This window comes from Chiroxiphia lanceolata, chromosome 25, assembly GCF_009829145.1.
Source record: "Chiroxiphia lanceolata isolate bChiLan1 chromosome 25, bChiLan1.pri, whole genome shotgun sequence".
NCBI lineage: Eukaryota > Metazoa > Chordata > Aves > Passeriformes > Pipridae > Chiroxiphia > Chiroxiphia lanceolata.
The window spans coordinates 1-14,118 of NC_045661.1; the positions used below are offsets into that span (position 1 = coordinate 1).

General features: G+C 57.2%; 1 long non-coding RNA gene across 1 annotated transcript; it reads right to left on the minus strand.

Moving 5' to 3' along the window:
• Positions 1-12,070: 12,070 nt before the first annotated feature.
• Positions 12,071-13,606, minus strand: LOC116798381. The gene is made up of 2 exons (XR_004360881.1): positions 13,287-13,606; positions 12,071-12,601 (listed from the first exon to the last, which is right to left on the minus strand). It is a non-coding gene; the product is annotated as an uncharacterized LOC116798381 (long non-coding RNA).
• Positions 13,607-14,118: the final 512 nt, after the last annotated feature.

Consider the following 14,118-nt stretch of genomic DNA (forward strand, 5'->3'; position numbering starts at 1 on the left):
GGAGCACAGGTGGCACTGGGCTAGGACTGGGGGAACTGGGGAGGGAGCAGGGAGGGACTGCGAGGGTGCTGGGAAGGGAACTGGGATGGTACTGGGAGAAAGGAGCGGAATGCACTGGGGAGGGACTGGGAGCAACGGGAAAGCCACTGCAGGGACTGTCATCGGACTGGGGAGGGACTGCAAGGGGACTGTGACAGGACTGGGGAGTGGGCCTGGGATGGACCTGGGCTGCACAGGGGAAAAGAACCGGGATGCCCTGGGGAGGGACTGAGGTCACGGGAGGGATGGGGATGGGTCAGGGGCACTGGGGAAGGACCTGGGATGGGACTTGGGTGTTCTAGGGAGGGAGGGGGATGCATCGGGGAAAAGGACTGGGATGCACTGGGAGGGACTGGGGGCAGCGGGGAGGGATGGGGATGGGACTGGGGGGATTTGGGCTGGGAGTGGGGACACTGGGGTGGGACTGAGATTTTCGCGGCGGGGAGGGACTGGGAGCACTGGGATGGGACTGGGGGTCATTGGGGAGGGACTGGGGACCGTGGGACTGGCGGCACTGGGATAGGAGTGAGATGCGCTGGGGAGGGACTGGGCCGGGACTGAGGGCACTGAAGAGGCCCTGGGGGCACGTGGGGGAACTGGGCTGGGCCTGGGATTCTCTGGGGAGGGACTGGGGACTGGGTCCTTCTCTGAGGACACACTGGGGCACCACGGTCCTATTGCCTCCCCAGTGCCTCTCAGTCCTATCCCAGTGCCTCCAGTCCCTCCCCAGAGAATCCCAGGCCCAGCCCAGTTCCCCCACGTGCCCCCAGGGCCTCTCCAGCGCCCTCAGTCCCGGCCCAGTCCCTCCCCAGCGCATCTCACTCCTATCCCAGTGCCGCCAGTCCCACGGTCCCCAGTCCCTCCCCAATGACCCCCAGTCCCATCCCAGTGCTCCCAGTCCCTCCCCCCCGTGAAAATCTCAGTCCCACCCCAGTGTCCCCACTCCCAGCCCAAATCCCCCCAGTCCCTCTCCAGTGTCCCCAGTCCCATTCCCATCCCTCTCCGCTGCCCCCAGTCTCTCCCAGTGCATCCCAGTCCTTTTCCCCGATGCACTGCAGGACGACACTTGGAAGGAATGGGTGCGCTGGCTCGCACTGAGAGAAGTGGGAAGGGACTGGGATGAGAGGGGGGGCACTGGGGTGGGACTGGGAGCACTGGTGGCACTGGGCTAGGACTGGGGGAACTGGGGAGGGAGCAGGGAGGGACTGGGAAGCGACTGGGATGGGAATGGGATGCACAGGGAAAAGGAGCCCAAGGCACTGGGGAGGGACTGGGGGCAGTGGGGAGGGACTGGGATGGGACTGGAGACACTTCAAGGGAGTTGGATTGCAGTGGGTGCGACTAGGGGCACTGGGCTGAGACTAGGGGCACTGGAGAGGGACTGGGGGTAGTAGGGAGGGACTGGGATGGGACTGAGGGCACTGGAGATGGACTTGGGGAGAAGTGGGCTGGCACTGGGGGCACTGGACTGCAACTGGGATTCTCAGGGGAGGGACTGGGGGAACTGGGAGGGGACAGGGGTCATTGGGGAGGGATTGGGGACAGTGGGACTACAGGCACTGGGATGGGACTGAGATGCGCTGGGTGGGCACAGGGACGGGACTGAGGTCACTGGGGAGGGAACTAGGATGGGACTGGGAGCACTGGGAAAGGGAGTGCAGGGACTGGGATAGGACTGGGAAGGGACTGCAAGGGGACTGTGAGAGGACTGGGGAGGGGACTGGAGAGCGTGCCTGGACCGGGCCTGAGAACCTCTGGGGAGGGACCGGGAGCACTGGGATGGGACTGGTGTGACTGGGATGGGATGCAGTTGTCCTGGGAAGGGACTGGGGAGGGACTGGGAATCACTTAGGAGGGACTGGGATGGGACTAGGCAAACTGGGGAAGGTCTGGGTTGCACTGCAGGAGGACACTTGGGAGGGAAAGGAGGTGGTGGGTTGCACTGGGGGAAGTGGGGAGAGACTGGGATGAGAGTGGGAGCACTGGGGTGGGACTGGGAGCACAGGTGGCACTGGGCTAGGACTGGGGGAACTGGGGAGGGAGCAGGGAGGGACTGCGAGGGTGCTGGGAAGGGAACTGGGATGGTACTGGGAGAAAGGAGCGGAATGCACTGGGGAGGGACTGGGAGCAACGGGAAAGCCACTGCAGGGACTGTCATCGGACTGGGGAGGGACTGCAAGGGGACTGTGACAGGACTGGGGAGTGGGCCTGGGATGGACCTGGGCTGCACAGGGGAAAAGAACCGGGATGCCCTGGGGAGGGACTGAGGTCACGGGAGGGATGGGGATGGGTCAGGGGCACTGGGGAAGGACCTGGGATGGGACTTGGATGTTCTAGGGAGGGAGGGGGATGCATCGGGGAAAAGGACTGGGATGCACTGGGAGGGACTGGGGGCAGCGGGGAGGGATGGGGATGGGACTGGGGGGATTTGGGCTGGGAGTGGGGACACTGGGGTGGGACTGAGATTTTCGCGGCGGGGAGGGACTGGGAGCACTGGGATGGGACTGGGGGTCATTGGGGAGGGACTGGGGACCGTGGGACTGGCGGCACTGGGATAGGAGTGAGATGCGCTGGGGAGGGACTGGGCCGGGACTGAGGGCACTGGAGAGGCCCTGGGGGCACGTGGGGGAACTGGGCTGGGCCTGGGATTCTCTGGGGAGGGACTGGGGACTGGGTCCTTCTCTGAGGACACACTGGGGCACCACGGTCCTATTGCCTCCCCAGTGCCTCTCAGTCCTATCCCAGTGCCTCCAGTCCCTCCCCAGAGAATCCCAGGCCCAGCCCAGTTCCCCCAAGTGCCCCCAGGGCCTCTCCAGCGCCCTCAGTCCCGGCCCAGTCCCTCCCCAGCGCATCTCACTCCTATCCCAGTGCCGCCAGTCCCACGGTCCCCAGTCCCTCCCCAATGACCCCCAGTCCCATCCCAGTGCTCCCAGTCCCTCCCCCCCGTGAAAATCTCAGTCCCACCCCAGTGTCCCCACTCCCAGCCCAAATCCCCCCAGTCCCTCTCCAGTGTCCCCAGTCCCATTCCCATCCCTCCCCGCTGCCCCCAGTCTCTCCCAGTGCATCCCAGTCCTTTTCCCCGATGCACTGCAGGACGACACTTGGAAGGAATGGGTGCGCTGGCTCGCACTGAGAGAAGTGGGAAGGGACTGGGATGAGAGGGGGGGCACTGGGGTGGGACTGGGAGCACTGGTGGCACTGGGCTAGGACTGGGGGAACTGGGGAGGGAGCAGGGAGGGACTGGGAAGCGACTGGGATGGGAATGGGATGCAGAGGGAAAAGGAGCCCAAGGCACTGGGGAGGGACTGGGGGCAGTGGGGAGGGACTGGGATGGGACTGGAGACACTTCAAGGGAGTTGGATTGCAGTGGGTGCGACTAGGGGCACTGGGCTGAGACTAGGGGCACTGGAGAGGGACTGGGGGTAGTAGGGAGGGACTGGGATGGGACTGAGGGCACTGGAGATGGACTGGGGAGAAGTGGGCTGGCACTGGGGGCACTGGACTGCAACTGGGATTCTCAGGGGAGGGACTGGGGGAACTGGGAGGGGACAGGGGTCATTGGGGAGGGATTGGGGACAGTGGGACTACAGGCACTGGGAAGGGACTGAGATGCGCTGGGTGGGCACAGGGACGGGACTGAGGTCACTGGGGAGGGAACTGGGATGGGACTGGGAGCACTGGGAAAGGGAGTGCAGGGACTGGGATAGGACTGGGAAGGGACTGCAAGGGGACTGTGAGAGGACTGGGGAGGGGACTGGAGAGCGTGCCTGGGCCGGGCCTGAGAATCTCTGGGGAGGGACCGGGACCACTGGGATGGGGTGCAGATGTACTGGGAAAGGACTGGGGAGGGACTGGGATTCGATTGGAATTACTGGGGAGGGACTGGGAACCATTTAGGATGGACTGGGATGGGACTGGGCGCACTGATGAGGGCACTTGAATGCACTTGGGAGGGACTAGGAGCAGTGGGATGCAGTGGGGAAGGACTGGAGGCACTTGGATGGGACTGAGGGAACTAGGATGGCACTGAGGGCACTGGGGAGGTACCAGGGGCGCTGCGTTGGGACTGGGCTGCACTGGGGACACTTGGGAGCAAGTGGGATCACTGGGGAGGGAACTGGGATGGGACTGAGGGCACTGGGGAGGGACTGCAGTGGGTTTGGGGCAACTTTGGAAGGACTGGGAGCACTGGGGAGGTTCTGGAGGGAACTGTGCAGGGAGCTTGGTTGGACTGAGGGTACTAGGGATGGACTGGGATGGGACTGGGGTGCAGTGGGAGCAATTGGGAAGGAGTGGAGGCACTGGGGAAGGAACAGGGAGGGGACTGGCTGCACTGGGATGGGGTTTGGGGCACTTGGGAGAAACTGAGAGGGACTCAGGAGGGACTGGGGACAGTGGGAAGGGACTGGAAAGGTGAAATTGAAACAGACTCACCTGAGTCACAGTCTAAGAAGGCCTGCTACAGCTCCTGAGCCCGAACAACAGCCGAGGGGCCTCAGCCCAAGCCCTGGCCCCTCCTCCTGCTCATTGTTAACACCTGGGCCTTGTCCATAGAACAGCTGACTCCACCCAGTACTCCCAGTTCCCTCCAATAGCTTGCAATAGAATTACTAGACTTCCCAGAGTGCACAAAAATACAATCAAAATCCCACAGTAATTTCTACTCAAAACCAACAGTCCCTGACCAAAGCATCCAGTCCATATCCTAGCCCCCAGCTCTTTCCCAGCCCCTTAGTGATTTCAGCTCGAGACCCACAAGCTTTATTGCACTGCAAGCTCTGCTCTCTCAGCAGTAGCTCCAAATCTTGCCATCGCCGCCACGGGAAACTGCTCCAGGTTCTCGCTGCAGGATCTTCATCTTGGCTCCAGCTCTGTGACTTTCCAGCTCCAGCCTCACACTCCCAATCCCAGTCCCCCAGGTGCTCCTCCAACCTCACAAACCCCATCCCAACTCCAAAGTCCAGATCCCTGCCCTAGACTCATTTCAGCTCTTCCCCCCCTCTCCATGTTCCCACCCATCAATCCCTATAGCAGACACACAGCCACTTCAGCGACGGTACCAGAGGCCCTATCTCACAGTGATTGCTGTCCTTACTGCCCAAGTGTTACTGTCCCAAGCCCAAACCCTCTCCCTACCCCAGCCCCTCAGTGATTTCAGCTCTATCCACCCAATCCACATTCCCGCCCTTTAATCCCTTTTCCACAGCCATTCAGGGATTTCAGCGACAATGCCACAGCCCTATCTCACAGGGATTGCTGTCCTTACTGCTCAAGTGTTACTGTCCCAAGCCCAAACCCTCTCCCTACCCCAGCCCCTCAGTGATTTCAGCTCGAGACCCACAAGCTTTATTGCACTGCCAGCTCTGCTCTCTCAGCAGTAGCTCCAAATCTTGCCATCGCTGCCACGGGAAGCTGCTCCAGGTTCTCTCTGCAGGATCTTCATCTTGGCTCCAGCTCTGTGACTTTCCAGCTCCAGCCTCACACTCCCAATCCCAGTCCCCCAGGTGCTCCTCCAACTCCACAAACCCGATCCCAACTCCAAAGTCCAGATCCCTGCCCTAAACTCATTTCAGTTCTTCCCCCCCACTCCATGTTCCCACCCATCAATCCCTATAGCAGACACACAGCCACTTCAGCGACGGTACCAGAGGCCCTATCTCACAGTGATTGCTGTCCTTACTGCCCAAGTGTTACTGTCCCAAGCCCAAACCCTCTCCCTACCCCAGCCCCTCAGTGATTTCAGCTCTACCCACCCAATCCACATTCCCGCCCATTAATTCCTTTTCCACTGCCACTCAGGGATTTCAGCGACGGTGCCACAGGCCCTATCTCACACCAATTGCTGTCATTACTGTCCAAGTGTTACAGTTCCAAGCCCAGAAGCCATCCCTACCCCAGCCTCTCAGTGACAGGCCCTATCTGAGCTCCAGACACCCTCCCAGCTCCAGACATGCAATCCTAACACTATGCTCATTTCAGCCCCAGCCTCTCAGTCCACATTCCCATTTATAATCCCAGTTCCACAGCCACACAGGGATTTCAGCGACGATGCCAGTCCCTGTCTCAATCCTACAGTGATTTCTGCTACAGTGCCACAGTCCCTATCCCTGCTCCGCAGTCCCTTCCCGAGCACCACTCTCCCTATCCCATACCCAGACCCACAACCTTTATTTCTCTGACAGCTCTGCTGTCAGCTCCCGGTAAAGCTGCTGCACGTTCCAATCCTAGCAGCTTTCTTTTGTTAAAGGTCTGAGTTTTCCACCCCAGCTCTCAAGCCCACATTCCAGGCCAGGTCTGACTATTTTTATCCCAGCTCCATCCCTGCAGTAATTATGCCAGGTGCATGTTCCCTAATCCAGCCCCACTCTTGTTCTGCCCACAGTCCTACCGTCTTTATGTCTCCACCAGCTCTGCTGCCCGAGCTCCAGGTTCTCAGCTTTCTGCTGCCTCTGCCTCAGCTTTCTGCTGCCTCTGCCTCAGCTTTCTGCTGCCTCTGCCTAAATCTGCTCCTGAGTATCTCTGCAGACGGGGCTGTTGACAAGGTCACAAATTAGTCTTTGTCGTTCACTTAAATATCTCTGTTCCCAACGGGAACAGCAACAAAACAATAGAATAAACAATCAAGTAGTCAAAGATGAAAATAAAAGTAAAATAAAATTATAATAGAATGAAACATCTTTTATTACTTTTCTTTGTAACAATACTTTCAATACCAGCCCCACTGAGAGGCTGCATCCTAGTCCTTCTGGTTCGGGGGAGCACCCCTGAGCATGGGCTGCTCCCCCCCTGAGCACTGACCAAAGCTGGCCGGCACAGCTGCCCGGGACACCGCCTGCCCAACGCCCTGCCTCGGCAGCTGTGGGGGACCGACCCCGGCTCCCCCTGGGATCGGCAGCCGAGGGGGTGCTGCCCCATGGCTCCCCACCGCTCCCTGGAGCGGCAGCCGCGACGGTCCCAGCCTGGCTCACCGCCGCTCCTCGGCCCGGCGGCCGCGCCGACCCCGGATCGGCTCCCGCCGCTCCAGCGCCGCCCCCAGCCCCGCCGCCGAACTGCCCCCCCCGCGCCCTCCCCCGCCATTTATAGCCCGCGGCCCGCACAGCCCCGCCCCCCCCGTGCCAGCCCAGCCAATCCCAGCGTCCGGCAGCGTCCGGCCCCGCCAATCCCCGCCTGCCCGTTCCCGCCCTGCCCGTCCCCAAGAATCCCGCTGTCCCCTCACGCCCCGCTCCCAGGGGCTGCTCCGCTTCCGCCCGCTCCCCGCCTCCCTCCCCTTCTGCCGGGAGAACTCCGGGACGGGACGAGACCGCGGGCCTCCCACCCGCCCTTTCAACAGCGCCTGCGGGCACCGCGGCAGCGCAGGCGCGGCTCCGCCGGATCCCGAAGCAAAGGCGCCGAGACCGGCGCCTGAGGGGAACGCGGGGGGGGGGCGAGGTGGAGAGGGGGGCGGCTCCGCGCCGCCGCTGAGCGGGCAGAGCTTGCTCGACCGCGGCCCCATTGAAAGGGCCGCCGCCGCTCCCGCCCCCTCCCCGCCTCCCGGAAGAACTCCCAGACGGGACGTGAGCGCGGAGCTGTGGCACCCGCCCTCCCTGGTCCCAACGGGGCCTGTCGGGGGCTGCGGCAGCGCAGGCGCGGCTGCGGAAGCAAAGGCGCCGGCAGCTACAGCGCCTGAGGGGAACGTGGGGACGGGGGGCGCGCCGCGCCGCGGCTGAGCGGGCACAGCTTACGGGACCGCGGCCCCATTGAAAGGGCGGGCTACGATTGGACGGAGCGGAGAAAAGCGGGCTGGGAGTGGCGGGCCGGGATCGGACCTGCACGGCGGGAGCCAGAACCTCCCGGAGAGAGCGGCCCCTGTGCCCGAGCCAGGCTACGTGCCTGCAGCGGCAGCCGCGGGAGCCCCGCCCCAGCTCACCACCGATCTCGCCCCGGCTCCCGCCGCTCCAGCGCCGCTTCCACCTCCGCCGCCGAACTGCCCCCCCCCGCGCCCCCTCCCCGCCATTTATAGCCCGCGGCCCGCACAGCCCCGCCCCCCCCGTTCCAGCCCCGCCAATCCCCGCCCGCCGGTTCCCGAGAACCCCGCTAGCCCCGCAGGCCCCGCTCCCGGAGTCCCTCCCGCCCGCTCCCCGCCTCCCTCCCCTTCTCCTGGGAGAGCTCCCGGACGGGACGGGATTGCGGAGCTCCCACCGCCCTTCCGTGGTCCCAGCGGCACCTGAGGGGAACGGAGGGACGGGGCCGCGCGGAGGGGCCGCGCCGCGGCTGAGCGGGCAGAGCTTGCGGGACCGCTGCCGGATTGAAAAGGCGGGCTGTGATTGGACGGCGCCGAGGAAGGCGGCCCGGGATTGGCGGGCCAGACGCTGCCTCGGGCTCGGATTGGCGGGGCTTGGAGCCCGCGGGGCCGGGGCCGGGGCCGCGGCCGCGGGTGGCGGGAGCTGCTCGGGTGGTCGGGAGGAGGGACTAGGGCCGTGTCGGAGGGGCCCTTCCCGCGGGTCCGTGGCCGTCCCGGGTCCCGTCTCCGGGACCCCGTCCTCTGCCCCGCCCCTTGGTCGGGCTGTATCCCCGGGGTCCCGGCCCCAAGGCCCCTGCAGAGCCCCTCGGGGAGCCCCCCACCGGCACACGGGGCGCTTCCGGGGCGCGAAGGCGGACTGTGCGGCATGGGGGACCGGGGAGCAGCGGCGACGTGGTGGGCCGGGAGTCGGCGGCGGGGAGCGGGCAGGACGCAGAGCGGCAGTGCGCCTCTGACCGCCTCTCCCCACGCAGCAGTTCTGCTTCTACGGGGACTCAGACTGCCCCGACTGGGTGCTGGCTGAGATCAGCTCCCTGGCCGAAATCCTTTAAGTGCCCGCCCCCACCCCCATCCCCCTGCCCGCCCCAGGCCCGCTGCCCAGCCTCCTTCTCCTGCGCAGTCCCCGCTGCTGCTGCTGAAGTTCAGCGCTATTTCAGTACTTGTTCTACTTGTGGTTCTGAAAAAAAGTTAGAATCAGGATAGCCAAAGCAACATAGAAAGTCTATTCCATCTTCAACTACATTACAGGGCAAAGGAAATAAGTGATCCTACCCATCAGCGGAACAGGGAAAGAAGGAAGATTAAGTCTGTGAGCTATGTAAGAGAAAAATCACACTGTAACAACTTAGAAGATTGCTCCAAGACCACAGTCACAGGAAAAGGGAAGAGAGCCAGGGCCACAAACTGTAAGGCCAAAAAGATGATGGACACATCTGTGCATCAATCAGGTTCAGAGGTCACTGCATGCCCCAAGCCTAACGAGTTCTCTGGTTTATGTGTGTTATACACCTATTAATTACTCGAATAGAAAATTTACAATTGAACTTTCACAAAGCTTACAGAGTGATATCCCTGCACTGACCATTGCAGCGGAGCTTCTGCTACAGATTCTGACACGTCAGGTGACTGAATGTTTGCTTGTTTGCTAGGCTCTCCTTACAGTCCATCCAGGTCATGAAATATAGAGGGGATTTCTTGAGAGGCAGCTTTTAGACCTCATTCCCTTACCTTCATGGTCAATGCCATCAGCCATCATCTCCCTGTCTTCTTGCTCTTCATCGAGAGCTCCCCGTGTTAGAATTAGCTCAGAGGGACCCATTGCAGAAGCATCAGGTCCTTGAAGGGAACAGAAACGGCTGTAGACAAACCAGCTTGCTAAAGGTAAGGGAGCGTGTGCACTGACAACTTCACTGCTGTGTTTCTGTGCAGACAGAACACCTGCTCTAAGGGGACAGAAAGCTGCTTGTGGATCCCAGACACAGGACAGACTCCATCAGCACCTACTCGCCTCATCTAAGGAACAGCACAGCCAACAGCAGAGCTTTCTCATATTCTGATCTGACTGTTTTGCCTTTTCTAAAGTATTTCATTATTTCTAGTAGGTCCACTGCTTTAGCTACTCAGCGGGGTTTCTTCCAAACCTGTGACTGACACAGGAAGAGCTAAGTGTGACCAATCCCACAGCAACTAAAGCCCCGCTCCTCTAACACGGAGCTGCTTTCACACTTCTGCTGTGAGGACAAAGAAGCACTGTACTACTTCACAAGGCAAACTCTTCAGAAAACTTCTGCAGTAAACTTGATCCTTCTGGGGAGGTACCTGCCAGTGTGCTGCCCTGCACACACACGCTGCCCATGTCCTTCCACAAGTGTTCCAGCTGCTCTCTCTTTTGTTTATTTTGAGCTTTCTCCCGTAGATAAAGATTTACATGTGGATTCTGAGAACATTTAAAACATCGGGAGAAGAGAAACCTCACCCAAACCCAGCAGCCTGTCCCCCAGTCAGAGAGCAGAAGTCACTGTGCAGGTCTTACATTTCAACTAAGGTTACACAGAACTTCTGACTAAGCGTGGAAAGCAACCTCCAGTCAGGTGGGATTCTAGGACCTGTTCAGCAGCGCCGGGAAGCCAAACTCTGTGTAGCTGTGCCTGCAGAGAACTGTCCTTTGGACAGCCAGAACTCAAGGGGAGCAGAGCTACTGATTTTGGCACTGCAATTCAGTCTTTCTTACTAAGTCAAACTAGTACTCTTCACCGGTGCAGGAAGATACAGGGATAGTCTCAACAAATCCCTTTGGAAATTTATTTTTAAGAACTCTCTATCCATCTGAATGGAAGACACAATCTTATTTCCCAATCATTTTCACACAATTAGCTCAAATATTAGCACTAAACCAGTGAGCAACATCTGTTTTGCAAAATCTTTATCTTTGTAAAGATATGCTCCAGCACATCTAGGAAAAAAAAGGCAAATGGTGGACTCCTTCAGGACAGGAGTTTTCCCACAGTGAGTACGACTAGTAAATGAAATGTTAGACCCTCTCAACATAAAGGCAATTGTGTGCATAAAAGTGACCCAAGATACACTGTTCAGGTGTAAACCAGCTAAAAACACTTACCAGTGTTTTTCTCAGGCGCTCGTATTGTGGACGATACTCTCTGAAAAGGTGAATAAAGGGAGTGCGTTCAGTCTGAAAAACACATGATCTGTATTGCATAAGGATTATCCTGGAGGCTTCTTTTTACTCAAAAAAAAAAAGTTTTCTCTAGGCTTTCATGTTTGAGAGACATTTCAGAAAGACTAACAGTACTTTTCTCCCCGGATTTGGATTCTGAAACCAACGGATGCAAAATCAATGAACATACTTCATTAAAACAGCAACAATTCAAAACTTGGTATGGAATTACAAGAAAAAAATTACTTCACAGACTTGCTGGCACAGATAGCTTTTACTTTTTCACGGAACAGCACAAAAATTCATCTCTGAATAGTTCCTTTTTACTGCTGCTTTTTATGCTGATACTGGACACCCTAGGCTACCTTGGCTATGGCAACTGTACACTCCTTCAAATCAAAGGAGCAGACTCATGAACCAGGACCTTCAGGAAGTGGTCACTGGGTCGCGGACCAGAAGTCATCCCCTTACCTCTCCTATTCATCTACAGCTTTAGAAAGCTGGGTAAAAAACTCACCCGGTCCTGTGCCAAACACTGCAGAAACACCAACCACCTGGAAAAGAAAACACACCAGAACTAGAGAGTAACTGAGCCAGATTTTTAATACAGAAAAAAAAAAACAAATGAAAACCAAACAAACGAACAATCCCCCACATCGACAACAAAAAAATCACCACCACCGAAAAACCCAACAACAAGGAACTACTAATCTAAACCTAACAACACCCATTGAATCAGCACAGTGGCCTAAGAGTGGGCAGTAACACTTCTGCTTCTGTCCATCCCGCTTTCAAACTCTTCCTCCGCTTGCTGTTCATGTTTGTTACTTCTGCTTTTTGGTTGCCGGTGATTTTCTGTTTGGTGAGTTGTTGGGGTATTTTGGGGGGTGTTTCTTTGGGGAAGGAGGTTTGTTTGGTATTTTTTAACACTGTAGGGCAATTCAAAAGAAAGGTCAAGTCTTTCTGCTGTTGACTTGTTTACTGTTAATAACCCAAGTTCTCATTCTGCATCTAGGGTTATAAGCGGTTAGCAAGTATCAGCGTACTAGAATTAAAGTGCAAAAGAGACAACAAGAACCGACCTTTTGGCTCTGAAACAGTCTAATACTTTTTATTTAGCCAAAGCACATTTAAAAGGTCCCCAGAACAGCAAGAGAGGGAGAATTTAATTAGTTGCTATGATAATACATTCAAAATGCACATCTACTTTCTAATTTCAACTTGTCTCTCATTACACTTCTGGCCATTTGTTCTGCTTGTGTTAAATCAATTCTCTAAAAATACCTCGAACTAAGACTATTACCAGCCAGAATCCTACATCCTCTAATGAAAATTCTCCCTCTTTTTCATAGGCAAGACAGTCTCAACTACTGACTTCCAAATGGAAGACCTTTCCCAACACAGCCTTGCATTTGATCATTAATACAGTAAATATGCAGACAGCTCTCCAAAGGATTTTAAGCATTAAGGCTAGGCACTGTGCCAATATATATAAATATTTATACTTTCCCTGCACTTCAGTACAAGCTGCCTTTTACTCCGTAATCCTCTTCATATGACCTGCTCTCCATCCAGCGCTCCAACAGTCCTGACAGGCAGATAAATATGACCTGATCAGCAAATAAGGAACAGGAAGTATGTTAGTTCTGTATATGGGACCACTACAATCCCTTTTGAAATTCTGTATATTGTTCCACATAGGACACTTAAATATTTTTGGTTTGGCTCTGTTATCATTATCTACATGAATGGAATCGTTTCGTTCCTGGAATATCCACACAGCCAAGAAGGCTTGCTTTTTCTTTAGTAAAAGCTGATGACAAACACAATCAGCTGAAACCTTTAGCACAGACTACGGGATCATTAACAGCCTCCAATGCATAGTGTTGTCAGAGAAACAATTAATTTGTCCTCTCAAAACCTGGTTGAGTGGAAGAACAATCTTCTTCTTGCACAGGCAAATATAAAGGGGTTGTTTTTCGTTCATTTATTTGTTTTTGAGATTCTTTCCCTTCTTCCTACGTAGTACATTGCCCAACTGTACTTGACACTTTCAGAACAAGGAAAATTACCTCAGGTGGGAAATGCTGCAGCAAAGAACACTGCCTCCTACCAGCCAATCTTAGCTTTCATCTTGTGATTAATCACAGTTCAATATTAAATTATTCAGGCTGCCATTCAGTGTGACAAGCTGCAGTGTAACAAGCTGCACACAGGTCATCAACAGATTACAGTTCCAAAGGGCAGTGCAAAGCTCCTTTACAGAAGGACAGAACGGTGGGGGTTGGACAATACCTCTGGAGATCATCTAGTCCAATCTCTGCTGCTCAAAAAGCGGGATTAGGTAGAACGGGTTGCTCACGACTTTGCCTGAGCAAAAGTGTTTTAAGCATCTCCGGGGATGGAGACTCCACAATTTCTCCGGACCAGTCCAGACGAGGACTTCTGAAGTTATTGTTTTCAGTGGGAAGGTAGGGACAGAAAGAAGCGATCCCAAAACTTCAAACCCATCCCCACAGCGGTCCAGAGCAGCTCGAGCCCAGGCTGCTGCCTTCCCAGGGCCGGGCTCTTCTCTCTGCGGGGCACCCAGCAGCCGGCCACTGCCCTGCCCGGCGGCCCCGAGCGCGGGCCCCCCCCCCCCCCCTCCTTGGCGAGACGCGCGGCGCCTTTCGCGAGTAGGGGCCTTTCTTCCCTAAAACCTGCCCTTGCCTAGGAAAAGCTGAGCAATTCACAGAGTCGCTGTTTCCACCCCAGCTTCCCAAAGGATTTCTCTCTCCCGGCAGCACAGACAGGGTCCCCGAGGCAGCGCAGACCCCGCACCGCGGGGTGGGGATGGGGGTGTGTGTGTGGGGGGGTGTGTGTGTGTGTGTGTGTGTGTGTGTGTGTGTGTGTGTGTGTGTGTGTGTGTGTGTGTGTGTGCAATGCCAGGGCACATCCGAACCCGGCACGCAGGTGCAAGTTTCTCCGCAGAGGCGAGAAGCTTGCCTGTCGCTTCCCCTGCCTGCAGTCGCCCATGGCCGCGGGAGAGGTAGAAGAGCGGCCGCCCCCCCCCCCCCGCCGCGCCCAGCTTACCCCGAGGACGATCTCCGTCGGATCTGCCGCCGTGGGTCGCTTCCGGGGGGGGAAG